The following is a 13,792-nucleotide window of genomic DNA, read 5'->3' as shown; positions in this document are numbered from 1 at the left end:
ACCTAAAGTTTTACTAAGTTTGACAAACATTTTTTTTTAAGATAAAGATAAAACAATAGATATAATGTAGCAGAAGAAATTAACATAGACTCATACATCAACAACACAAAAAATGTTACAACTCTTAAGGGTCTCATGAAGATGAATCACATTTAATTTTAATTAATACTAAATCCAAAATATAATAAATCCACATAATAGAATAATGTATCAGTATGATTTCATTTAAATAATATATAGTCATCTTAAATGCGACTTGGCAATAATCATAATGCACCTTCACCCATCGTATAGGTCACAAGGTATGAAGAGTTGAAAGAATATACAACATAAAAATAGATTACAACAACATCTCATAAGATTCATGAGATCAAATACAATACAAAAGGTATAACCATCCATCATAGAAATACAAGATCGGATAGAAAGGAACATTTGGACAAACACATCCAGTAATGACATCCAATGGTGGAATCTCAATGATATAAGAAAAAGAACTACTACCCGACCTTGTGGAACCCAAAAGGACCCACTCCCACCATGTTGAGGGGATAAACTCAAGTCACAACTAGGATAATAAATTCACAAGTCAAAACCAACACCTGTGTTCAACGAATCACCTGAAAGAAAACTATCTCAAAGGGTACAAATACACTAGTATCAACTAATGCTGGAGGTAACATAAACACATAGGGAATCTATTATGCATTTGGGCAACTGTCATCATGTGAGCCAACTCTAAGGTTACTTAGCTACTCTTTTAATCCTTCGACCCCCTAGTGACTCTATGTGGCACTAGTATCCATTTGTACTAACAAGGACTACTAATGAGTCATCACTAAGGCTACTCAGCCAGTCTTTTAATCCTATAGCCCCCTAGTGACTTTTTGTAGTACCACTACCATGTTAATTAATTTTAAACCCATTTAATGAAATGTTATGACTTATTAAATAACCTCAATAGGTTACCTAATAGCCTCTTTAGGGCCTCAGCCTCCATTACAAGTCACTTCCCAACATGACATATAGATAACATACCCTAAGCTGAGTAAAATCAATAGATCACAAAAGACCACATACCATACACTACTTCTTAAACAAGCAACTGATAAGTACTAAAAATAATTGATCATAATCACAGATTCCACCAAAATGATCATCCTAATAGGATTGATCCCAAAATCTAGTACACATAAACCAATTCCATGTCACAACATGACATCACCTAAAACAAATCATACAAACACCTAAGTCCTATATAAGTGACTAGAAAGAAATTTGAATAGAACTAATCAAAGACTCAAAGGTTATATCAGAAGGAAATAACAATCAATAGATTAAAACACCTCAGAGCATACAAGACACATTACCATGGTTATTTATAAAAGATCATATACAATGCATCATCATGACATCACAAAATAGAACTCTTGAGCATATAGTAAACATCCTAATATGGTCAAAGTACTAAGTCAACCTAACACCCAAAAATAAAATCACATGTCATAATACATACAAAAGTTACTTTCACAATATATTAGGTTTTGAAAACACGCTAACTCCATTTTCACTTATAGGATTCAAGTTTTCAGTTTTGTTATGCTTTCCAATCTCAATTTGAGTTTCAATTTTCATTTCTCTAATTTCCAAATTCACTAAGGCTTTCTGAGTTCAACAAAATTATACACCTTTTCCAAATCACAATTCACAATTTCACGTCTCTCCTAGGATTATAAAGAAAAATTAAATAATGATTAACAAATTCTTAATAGCATAATAGAAGATTACTACCACCCATTCAAAATTTACATCTCTAATTTATTTTAATAATAATTTAATTAAATATTATTAAAATTCAATAATAATTTTTACTTCCCCAATACATTTTAACAATTAAATCTTTCATTTAAAAGAGCATTATGATAATCATTAAATAATCAAAGATTATAATTATTTATTTATTAATATGATAACTTTTATTAAATTATTAATAACATAATTCTTTATTTAATCATAAATAATTATTATTAATTATTAATAATGATAATAATATCATTAAAATTTAATTGTTAAAATTAATAATATTTAATTATATATTAAATAATATATAATAAAATTAACATAAATTAGATTTAATAAAATCAAATAAAATAAAACATTTAACATCATAACATATGTTTATAGACCGCCATCTTAAAAGGCAAGATTGTCCAACAGAGTACTACTATCACAGAAGTACCTGCTACTACTATAGCAATACTATTACCATAGTAGTAATCACCACCCACGATAAAGGATGTGAGGGAAAGAAAGTATGGTGGGGGGATTATGGCCCCCACCCACTCAAAATTAATATTTTTATTAGTGTATATATATATATATATATATATATATATATATATATATATATATATATATATATATAGGATAAAATTTCCAACTTAAACCTAGTAGAGAAATCTAGACTAAATAGTTAAAATCAATAAAACAACCTTGGTTATTATTTCAAAACCCACAACTCGATTTAACAATCCAAAATAACCCTTCAAATCCATTGAGCAAGGGTTTCAAAACTAAATTCATTTATTGATATTTTCAAGAAATGAAGAATGATAATTTCAATATGAGGGTTTCAAATTCTCAAAGCATAAACATATATTTCTCAATGAAAGAACAATAAGTTTGCATACAAGGATTTCAATTCAAATAAAATTATGAAACAAAAATGCAATAGACATGAAGAAGATGAGAATTCAAAGAGTGAAAACCATAGTACAAATAAACCTTGAGATCCTACTTGGATTTGATGCTAAGACGACAACTGCACAAAACACACAACCATTCTCTTTTTTTGAAAACCTTTGCCTTTGAAATTGCTCCTCCAAAACTAGGTTAACAAAAAATAAACTCTAAATTTCTAATAAAGAGTTCTACCCTAAATTTGGGGCTTTGATTGTGCAATCACTAGAGAGAACTCAATGATCATTATCTATTTATATTTAATTATCTTTTACATTTTCATGCACACATTTTGCAATATAAAATATCCTTATTAAATTTATTTGTTTTCTCTTTTTAATTAATTTATTATATTTTGATTTCATGCATAATCTTTATGTAGTTTAATTAAAATAAATATTATTAAGTTATGTTTTCTCTCTCTTATTAAATTATGAGATGCTTTAATAATATATTTATTAATTGAAGTAATAATATTATTTAAAGTTTATTATTTTAAAAAAACTCTTAACTAAATTATTATTAAATTTAGTAAATATAAATATACCAAAAATAGAACTTTAATATAATCGTTAAATTTAAATGTTTTATTTAATTAATTTGTCAATTAATTAAATATAATTAAATATCAAATTTATTTATAAAATTTCCATTCAATTATTTTTTAATTTGATTTAATTATAACTTAGAATCATCACATACCCACAAAATAAAAAATGACAACTCAATTGAAGAAAAAGGAAAAAATCAAACTCCAGGGTCAAAATCATGAATTCATACATCACTTAATGAATTCAGAAACATAAAACTAACTCATATACTTGTCCTACTTTCTAGAAAAATTGGCTTAGGGCTGAGGATTTGGACTCAAGTGTAAGGTCCCTCCTCGCATGTACTTATTAAATATGAATTTCTCTGTCAAATCTGTTGTACGAGATTTGAATGGATATAGAGTAATGTAGTAGGTTTTAGATGTCCTAATGGTAATTGAGATTAATAGATATATCCATGCTTTAATACTTAAAGATTAGAGAACTACTATGTTGTCTTGACTAGTTAAACATTAATTTGCACTAACAATAATACAAGGCATTTCACTTAATGATGATGTTATTGATTGTGTTACCTTAATGATTAGGATTCTATGCATTTAGATAATTCAATATTCACTATTGGTGATGTTATGATGTTTAGGTATATGAATGCCTAACAATGTTTATTCTCATACTTAATCTGAATTAATGAATAAGTTATATGTCATATTGATTATGTAATTACTGATGATTAAATGTGAGTAGAAATGAATTAAATAGTTAATTAATTGAAGTATTATGTTTTGTGTTATGTGATTTCCCTTATATATATATATATATATATGCACGAGATTTTCTTGAGCTACTGATGTGTGCAATGAGTGTGCATGATATTTATTTGTAAGGGAATCTAATGGAGGAATGGAATTGATCCCTATGTGCCATTTGTGGAAATTTTATTATTCATATTTTTATTTGTATTGTGAGATGTATGAATGTATCTTTCCATGATCAGTAAATGTTAATGTTTTGTAATTGTGTTCTTATAGTGTCACTTGACACTCATGATTTTTTCATATGTATTCTAGCAAGCTAGCTAGGGTTATCTGTGTAACCTTTGGACCTAATTCGGATTAAGTTAGTGTCATTTTTTTTGCTAATCTATTTCTTAATCAATTTTAGTCACCCCTAATCCAGATTAGTACTTAATCTGCATTTTTGGACTTCTTAGATGGTCTTAATTATTTCTTAGCTTTTGTTTGGTCCCAAACCTATTCCTAAGACTTTAAAACATAACATATTTATGCCCATAGGTTATGGGTATGGGTTGGGGGTCTTTTCCAACCCCTAAGCCCCTTTTATTGACTTTTGAGATCACTCAAAAAATCTCTTTTTTCCTTTGTGCAAAAATTGACTATGGCTACCATGAGTTGCATCCCCTCACCTCCACTTAGTGATTAACCATAGTGTGGGTTGAGTTAGAAACTTTTATATTTGTAGGTGGGTGGGAGAAGTTATTGCTCCTTTTGGTGGTTGAGTTTGAGGTTTATTTAGAGGCCCTTCTTGGAGTAGTTTACGTTGTTACCCAATCTCTACTTTTAGAGAGGAGTCTTAGAAAATTGAAGGCAAGGAAGGGAAAATCTCTACTCAATTTTTTCATTTTCCATTACCTCTTTGTGAAGGTAGGAGTTTTCATCTCCCTTGTTCAATTTTTCATGCTTTTTTCATGCTTATGCTATGGTGTTGTTATTTGGATGCTTGTATGTATGTTGGGTATGTTGGGAAGGATTGAAACCATGTTTTTTTGAATGTTTTCCTTTCATGTTTATGTTTGTACTTTGATGTTTTCTTGTATGGGTGTTTTGGTATTCCTCACCTTTGGATAGGGTAGAAGTGACCAATTTTGAGAAAGGTCTTTTAAGTTGGACTCCAACAGTGTAGAGTCTCTTCTTAGGACAAGAAGAGGGAGAGAGGGTAGGGTGTTATGGGCCCCTACCTGTCAATACAAACCTTGTATGAGTTTTGGCATGTTAAAATGGAACAACGAAAGTTCTTGAATTATAGCCCTGATTGGGCATCTATTTGGGTGTTGTGTCTGACATCTCCTGTTGGAAAAATCCACCTTTCCCTAGTTTTGATTCATTGTGAATCCTGTTGTGTAAACCTAGTAGAAATATGCATGTTTGATTTTGTCTCTTGGTCATGTTTGTTTGACACCTGATTAGATTCTGTTCCCTTCAAAATTTTAGAAATGTATTGCAGAAAATGATATGGATCCCTTGATAAGGGACATGAAGGAAATTATTTGATTGTTGAAATTCAGGATTGAAATCCTATGAAAATTGTATTTAATAACTTTTTTGTAATAGAATGAAGCTGGGTTTTCTTCCTGGTTCTTTCCCAGCTGTGCCTTTGAATTATGTTACAAATAAAATAGTGGTTGAGTATTATTGCTTCTCATGAGATTTAATCATAGTTTTCAGTTATATGGTTAAAATGATGATGTTTCACTCTTCCTACAGTAATTGTATGTTTGGTAATCATACTCATTTGATTGAAGTTAATTAGGTAACATAGTGATATATATCAATCTATGCAATTTAAGATTAAAATATGTTAAAAAAAAGTTGCTTTTGACTTGTATTTAAATTTTGTAATTATTACATGAATGTGAGGAAGATAAGTAATTCTAATTAAATTCTTGTGTATTATATTTAATTTGATTATCACCAAAAATAAATAAATAAATAAATAATTGTTAGTATGTTCATGCCATATATTATGGGCATGACATCAAGAGTTATCTCCCCACTTATACCATTGAAATACTATGATAGAGTATGCTCATCCTGGCAATTCAGGGAAAAATAAGCAATGGTAGGAAGTGGTTCATCATGTAGATCCTGACTAGCAGGTGACTATAACACTCTTCCTCTACCACATCAAAAATGTCAAACATAAAGAAAACATACATGCACACCATACACATGCAAGTATGGGGTAAGTATCCATGGAAATTGCATAAAAATCATTCGTCTAACTAACATCATTAAATAACTGAAATTCATAAATGAACATGTGTATCATCATCAAAAAAATCATGAAATAACTTAAATAAGTAGTACTAAAGTAACTCAACACATATATTAACTGACTATGAAATACAATTAATCAATTATGATAATCCACCACCACTAATCATAAAATATAATAATAGAATAGGCCCAAAAGAACCAAGTTAAAGAAAATTAGAAAAGTCAACTAGGGGTAGTCATTACATTAATGGGAATAACCCCTTAAATTCATGATATCTTAGCAATGTGTTAGAAGTAGAGAGTTAATTTTAAAGCTAGGAAACTAAATTTTTTTGGATAAAGTGGGTAAGCTCACATTTGGACTCAATTATCAGTGGAAATGTCAACAATAGAAGCAAATTTGGATTTGGTACAAAAAAAATCAAGTGTCCACTCGAAATCTTAAAATCCTACAAAGTGGACAAAGAAAGAAAAATTCATGAGAACTTGGTCTAAAGTAAATTTCTCATAGATTAAAACAAAAATAATAGAGTATCCCATCCAGGCCAAATTTTATTTTGTACAATCACATGACCTTTCTGTTACAAATGCTTTAGAATAACTAAGAATGGGTGGGGGGGTGAATCAATTATTCAAGGTCCAAATGTCCTATTAAAACGTTTCCATTAAGTCAATTGAGCCTATTAAACTGTTTATGCACCCAAGCTTAGACTTTTCCTACTTAGCAAGTTACTATAAATTGACATGCAAGAATAACACATAACATAGTGGTTTATGTGGAAACCCAATTTGGGATAAACAACCAGTAACATGCTACTCAATTCTCACTCTTTTGAATTGATGCCTTGTGAAAGGCCTACCTTGTTAGAGGCTACAACACACTGTTAAATGTGACTTGGTTAAAGGATTTAACCACCTTGTTAGAAGTGGGCTTGGTTAGAGGACTTTAGAATATTCACTTGGAATGCCACCTTGTTAAAGGATTTACAAATGGTTGTTAAGCCTACCTAGGTCCATACTATTTTACCCTAGCTTATACAATTATTGGAGAGTAACAAAAAGGGCTTTTAACTTGATACAACTCGCAACTTGTAGATTTCAGATCTCTATTTAGCTCATAACTTTGCCTGGCTTTCAATCTCTATAGATCTTGATAGCTTATCCTCCTTTCAAGCTTTGTCTCCCTCAGTCTCCATGCTTGATGTACCAATGCCATCTCCTCTATGACCACTTATTGAAGTAGAGTCTCTATGCTTTATTCTTTCTTCTACTTGATGCCTTCCCCTTGACACCCTTCAACCACTTCTCAATTTGGCACACTAACAACTCTAGCTTCTTGGCATATGACCCCTTAAATAGAAGTATGGAATTGCTTTGCCCATTTGATTCTTCCCTCCTTTAATTTTAGTTCGAATGGATTAGGTAAGATTTATTGAATCTAACCCACATCTTGTTCCTTCTAGAAACATCATGAAGGATCGTCTTGAATTTTTCTAAAAATAGTTTATCTAAATTTCTATATCACCAGATCATCATCCTTATCCTCCAATTGGTTTACAAAATTCAAGATAACAACCTTGTTAGCTCATTTGGTGAATCTCTAACATTTCACATAATGCATTAGCTCAACACTATTGAAATTTTGGTGCTCGACACATACTATGTTACTTGGTATCAACTTCATTTTAATAATGCTTGGCACCTACTATGGATTCACTTGGCATCCTTTAAGTTTTCTGATGCTCGACACCTATTGCTTTGCTTGGCACTTGAACACACTAAGCTCCTTCTGTGTCACTCAACTCATACTAGATTTTGCATTTGTTCGGCACTAATTGAAAATCTACTTGGCTCAAACTAGTTTTCTCAGCACTCACTAATGAACTTAGTTAAGCTTTGTAGAAAACCTTATTGCAACTTATTCTTCCAATGTTTCTAAGTGTGACCAACCTATGTATCTTCAAGTATATTATCAATACATCATTTTACCATTGTCTTAACTGATACTTGTGCTTCATTACAAAACCATAACTCAACCTTTCCCTTAGGTGCTTTTGTTACATCTTGTTGTTTAAATCCTCTTCATCAATCAACTAAGTGATTGTACTTGGATCTTATAAGAAATTTTCATTCTAGCAAATAGAAAGTTTGGCATCAATGACAAAACAATGATTGAAAACATTCTTTATCAAACATCTTCCTTCTTTGCAATGATCTCCCTCTTTGATAGTATTAATTTTCAATCAGATTTCTAAGAATCTCCCTCTTTGGCATTGATGGAAAATGAAACTAATCAACAAAGTTATCAAAATGCTAACTAGGTTAAAATAGTAAACCAAATGCCAAAATGAAAAATGTGTTACCATTAGTTTCCACAACTCCCTCTCTTATCTATTATCCTTTCACATCTCCTTCTTAGCTATTGTTTCCTCTTTCTACTATATCTTCCTGAACATCCTTTTTCTCCCTCTTTTCTATGTCTTACCATTGTTCACTTTGATCTTTTACTGCTCCTAACTCTTTCTTACATTACTTCTCCCTTTGTATGCATTGATCATGTTTTTCTATTCTTCCCTTGACCAAATTGCTACTTCTCCCTCTTTGAAAAAAATGCCAAAGATACATTATCTTAGCATCTTAGCATGCAACTATAGCATTTGTAGGTGCTCTAATTTCTCCCTCGATCACCTTGCTTGTGACTGATTTGGAACTTCATCACTTTAATTAGTTCAAGCATCATCCTAAAGTGAATATCCTTTGCATCAATTTTTAATATTTTGACAATCAATTCATTTGATGCAGGGCAATCTTTGCTATTACTTAAGTAGCCTTCACTAGGGGTATCACCCCTAACTTACTTCTAAGATACTCAAAAGCATCTTTAGATAGTGCTTTTGTAAAGATGTCAAATGTCTATTACTTTGAGCTGACATATTCCATTCTCACCTACTTTTCTTCCACCAATTATCTTACATAGTGATACTTAATTGCAATATGCTTTGTTTTGGCATGCACCATGCATGATTCTATGATATGTTGATGGTACTTGTGTTATCACAATAGAGTATCATAGGTTCAATTACCTCTTCCTTCATACCTTGAAACAAATATTTGATCCAAACAATGTTGGTGCAATTGATAGCAACAGCAACATACTCATCTTCTGTTGTGGACTGTGAAGTATAAATTTTCTTTTTGCTGGTACAAGTAGCCAATCTTTTTCCTAAGAAAAGTGCTCCTCCTCTGGTGCTTTTTCTGTCATCAATATTACGTCCCCAATCTACATTAGTGTAGGCTTTCAACTCAAACTTTTCACTCCTCTTGTAGTATAAGCCAAAATTACTTGTCGCTTTTAGGTACCTCAATATTCTTTTTACTACCATCAAATGATTCTCTCTTGGGTTAGTAGAAAATCTTTCCATTATTCCAATAGCCAATGTAATGTCTATTCTACTATGCACAACATACTACAACTTTCCAATCATTGATCTATACAATGTCTAATTTCGTTCAACTGATTCATCATTCTTGGATAGCTTATGCCCTATTATCATTGGAATGTTGATTGGTTTTGAATCTTCTAAGCCAAATGTCTTAAGTATCTCCTTGATATATTTTGATTGGGTCACAAATATGACATGCTTCATTTGATGTACTTGTAATCCAACAAAGAATTTGATTTCTCCAAACATTGACATCTCAAACTCATGTTTCATTTGGTTCGCAAAATCTTTGCATAGGACATCTTTTCCTCAAAATATTATATCATCAACAAAGATTTTAGATATCAAAATGTCTTTACCTTTTTAAGCTTTTATGTATAGGTTTTTGTTGTCACACATTCTCTCAAACCCTATCCTCACAAGATATTTGTCCAGTCTATCATACCATGCTCTAGGTGCTTGCTTCAAACCATAGAGTGCTTTGTACAATTTACAAACCATATCCTTGTTGTTATCATCAAAAAATCTCTGTGGTTGTTCTATGTAAACGTCCTCTTCTAGTATACCATTTAGAAAATTAGACTTTACATCCATTTGATAGACTTTCAAACCTTTGTATGTAGCATATGCAAGTAATGTTCGTACTCCTTCCTTTTTTGCAAGAGAGGAAAATGTTTCCCCATAATATGGTCCTTCTTCTTGTGAATATGTAAGTAATGTTCTAACTCCTTCCATTCTTGCAATAGGGGCAAACGTTTCCCCATAATCTGGTCCTTCTTCTTTTGCATAGCCTTTGTAGACTAGTCTAGCCTTATTTCTTGTTATCTCACCATTCTCATCAAGCCTGTTCCTAAAGACCCATTTGGTCCCAATTACATTCTTATTAGCTAGTCTTGGAACTAGGGTCTAGCTTTTTTTGTTCACAATCTAATCTATCTCTTCTTCTATAGCTTTATGCCAATTATCATCTTGCAGTGCATCTTTTACTGTTTTGGGCTCAAATTTGCTCAGTAGACATGATTCATGATGAATTTTTAAAAAATACATGTATGTAAACATGAACTATGCAAGATTTGTATGGGTTGAGAAATATGAATTCAATGCTTGACATGACAATAAATCATACTCCTATTACAAACTATGTCATATCAATAAAATGATTGAAAATCAAAAATAGGGCTATCCATACTTTACTTTGGAAAAATTGGGTATGTGTGATGAGAACAAAATTGCAAGAATGTGTATGTATGATAAATTAAAGAGTAGAAAGAGAGTGATGGCTTAGTGCAACGGATAAGAAAACATTATGGTAAATTATTTAAGTTTATTTTTATAGTTCTAGTTTCAAGACTTAATTAGATAGTATGTATGTTCAAAATTACATAAAGTGTAATTAAGTTGACTTAATGAATAAATACTAGAAACAATAAGAATAGACAGTTTTTATTTCCCTCAATATAGTAGTTCAATATTAATTGATATGTCATGTCTTAAATATCTAAGGAAATATGAGAGTGTCACTAACATTTTAGTTTAAGTGTTACTAAATGATGGTAGATCTAAATTATATCATATGAAAAAATAGATAATAATATTTATAATCCTTATTGTTGATATGAATCCCTTTGTTTGACATTGGTTTTTATTGGACTATATTGACTATAGTTTCACAGATTGATTTTTGTTATTATTTTTACAATTATGTTCATCTTTATTGATACAACTATATTACTTTTAAATATTTTACAATTCATTTTAAAAGATTCTCTTAATTTTTAGAGGAAAATAATTTATATGAATCATATGATATGTGAAAAGATGAAATTTTGAGTGAAATATATTTAGAATGGTTCAATCATGTTAAAGTTTGATATAAATAACATCCAAAAAATTTATAATTTTTTAAATATTGGATATAAATTTAAGATAGATGTATATCATTGTTCAACTTATAGGACAATCATTTAATAACACAAAAATAAGTCCTACAAGGCCACCTACAATGTCATCACTTAATAAACTTATCTTTAGAGATATTTCTTCATTAATGAATAAACCATAGTTGCATAATAACATATGATAGACTAATTATTTTGTCTATGGGCTAAAAGAAAGCCAGAACAAGACCTAAAACTTAGATAATTTTAATTTTACCATAATGGGATGTTCATCCCTTATCTTAAGAAAAATGATCCATAGTGAGTTCCACATTGGATTTGAAGTCTTCACGGATCACATTACTACCTTCCTTAGTAAGGAATTCGGTAACCTATTTTTAGCATTTTTCTAGTTCACTTTATTTGGCCCTTTGTGATTACACCTTTCAAAAAACTCTAGAAACCTTTGAAGGAAAGTATAATTTTCCTCTATATTTTGTAAATTTTCCCATATTTGACCACAAGGATTCTCAAATGCATTTACAATGGAAAGTCGTCATTTTTTTTTTTTCAAAGTTCCTAAAAATCAAGATAGTTAAAGTTACACGCAAAGAAATATTATGAAATGCTAATCTTTTGAAGGGTTTAGTATTAAACCTTTTTTCACCCCTTAACATTATCTCCTTTTCTAGAATTCCCAAGGTACAATGAAATTAAAATAGATAAAAATTAATCATGAATTATTGTGTTATTTATTCAAGCTTTTAATATAACAAAACATAGTCTTAGTCTAAGCAATATCGCCTTCTAAACATTTTAAATAAATTGAAAAGGAGGAAAATAAAAACACTATTACAAGGCCTTATATTGAAATGTTATAGTAACCATTTCTTCCATGGACCTATTATCATGAGAAAGGTCCCAACAAATTTGTTTGGGAAGTTTTCACATGACTCAAGGGAACACCTCTACAATTATAAGTCTCCAAGTTAGAGATGTCCATATATTCAGAGATTACAACACTAATCATATTGTTGAGCGGGCATTTAGCATGATGCTAATGGAAAAAATTCTCACAAATCTCTCTCTTAGTATTTTGCTTTGATTTTCAAAGGGATTGTACAGGTTGTATTGGTATTACTCACCCTTAGATAGGGAAAAAGTAGCCATGTATGGGAGGAGGTCTTTAGTTGGACTCCTACTCATCAGCAAAAATCATGTTTTGAGTTTTGGAATTTAGGAACTAGAAGAACATAGGTTCTCATGATTATAGCCCCAAAAGGGCACTTGTTATGATGTTGTGGCCGACATCTCCTATTGGAAAAATCCACCTTCTCCCTAGTTTGGTTCAATGATGAACTATTGTGCAAACCTGGATGGGAGTGAATGTTTGAAATTGTCTTCATGTTAAGATTGGTTGTCTCCTAGTCATTTTTTTTTTCTCCATGATTATCTCGATGTGTTGCAGACTTCATAATGGTTTCCCTATTGTGGAGTCAAGAAGGAAATTTAGAAATGTTATTGAAATTCAATTATGTTGGGAGATTTCTCCTTGGGATAATAATCCTATGTAAAAATGTTATATTTAAACTTATTGTTGAAATGGCAATGATGTTCGACTTTCTTCCTGGTTCTTTCGTAGCAGAGCTTTTGAATTAGGTGGTTCAATAAAATAAATGAGAAATGAATGGACCACCTACATTGATAAAAAAATTAAGTAATATTCTTGCATATGATATTTTTGGTATTTCTATTTTTTTCATATGTTTACTTGAAATTAGATGTGATGATGTTGTACCTTACTATGGCATTATATACTTTGAAATTGCATTCACTTGATTAATATTAATTGGTTAAAATGATGAAATATAATTATTCAATTATAAGCTCAAAAAATGTTAAAGAAAATTTAATATTATGATTGGGACTTCAAATTATTTTCGTGATTATTGGGAAATAAAATAATCTTTTGTTTAAAAAAATTATTAAACTTGATGCTATAATCAATAGTAGAAAGAAAAATTACTCCCCTTGTCATGCAAATAGAAATTGCATTAAAAATCTATGCTTAGAAATAAAATGGACTTGAAAAATTAAAATAATAATCCCTCTTGTCTTTGAAAATATAAACTTCATTCTAAATCTATACTTTAGAAAAAAAAAAT

The sequence above is a fragment of the Cupressus sempervirens genome, chromosome 10 (genome assembly GCF_028749045.1).
Source record: "Cupressus sempervirens isolate cs-2001-9-10 chromosome 10, ASM2874904v1, whole genome shotgun sequence".
In the NCBI taxonomy this organism is placed as follows: domain Eukaryota; kingdom Viridiplantae; phylum Streptophyta; class Pinopsida; order Cupressales; family Cupressaceae; genus Cupressus; species Cupressus sempervirens.
The sequence above is the reverse complement of the archived record's forward strand: the minus strand, read 5'-3'. Positions refer to the sequence as shown.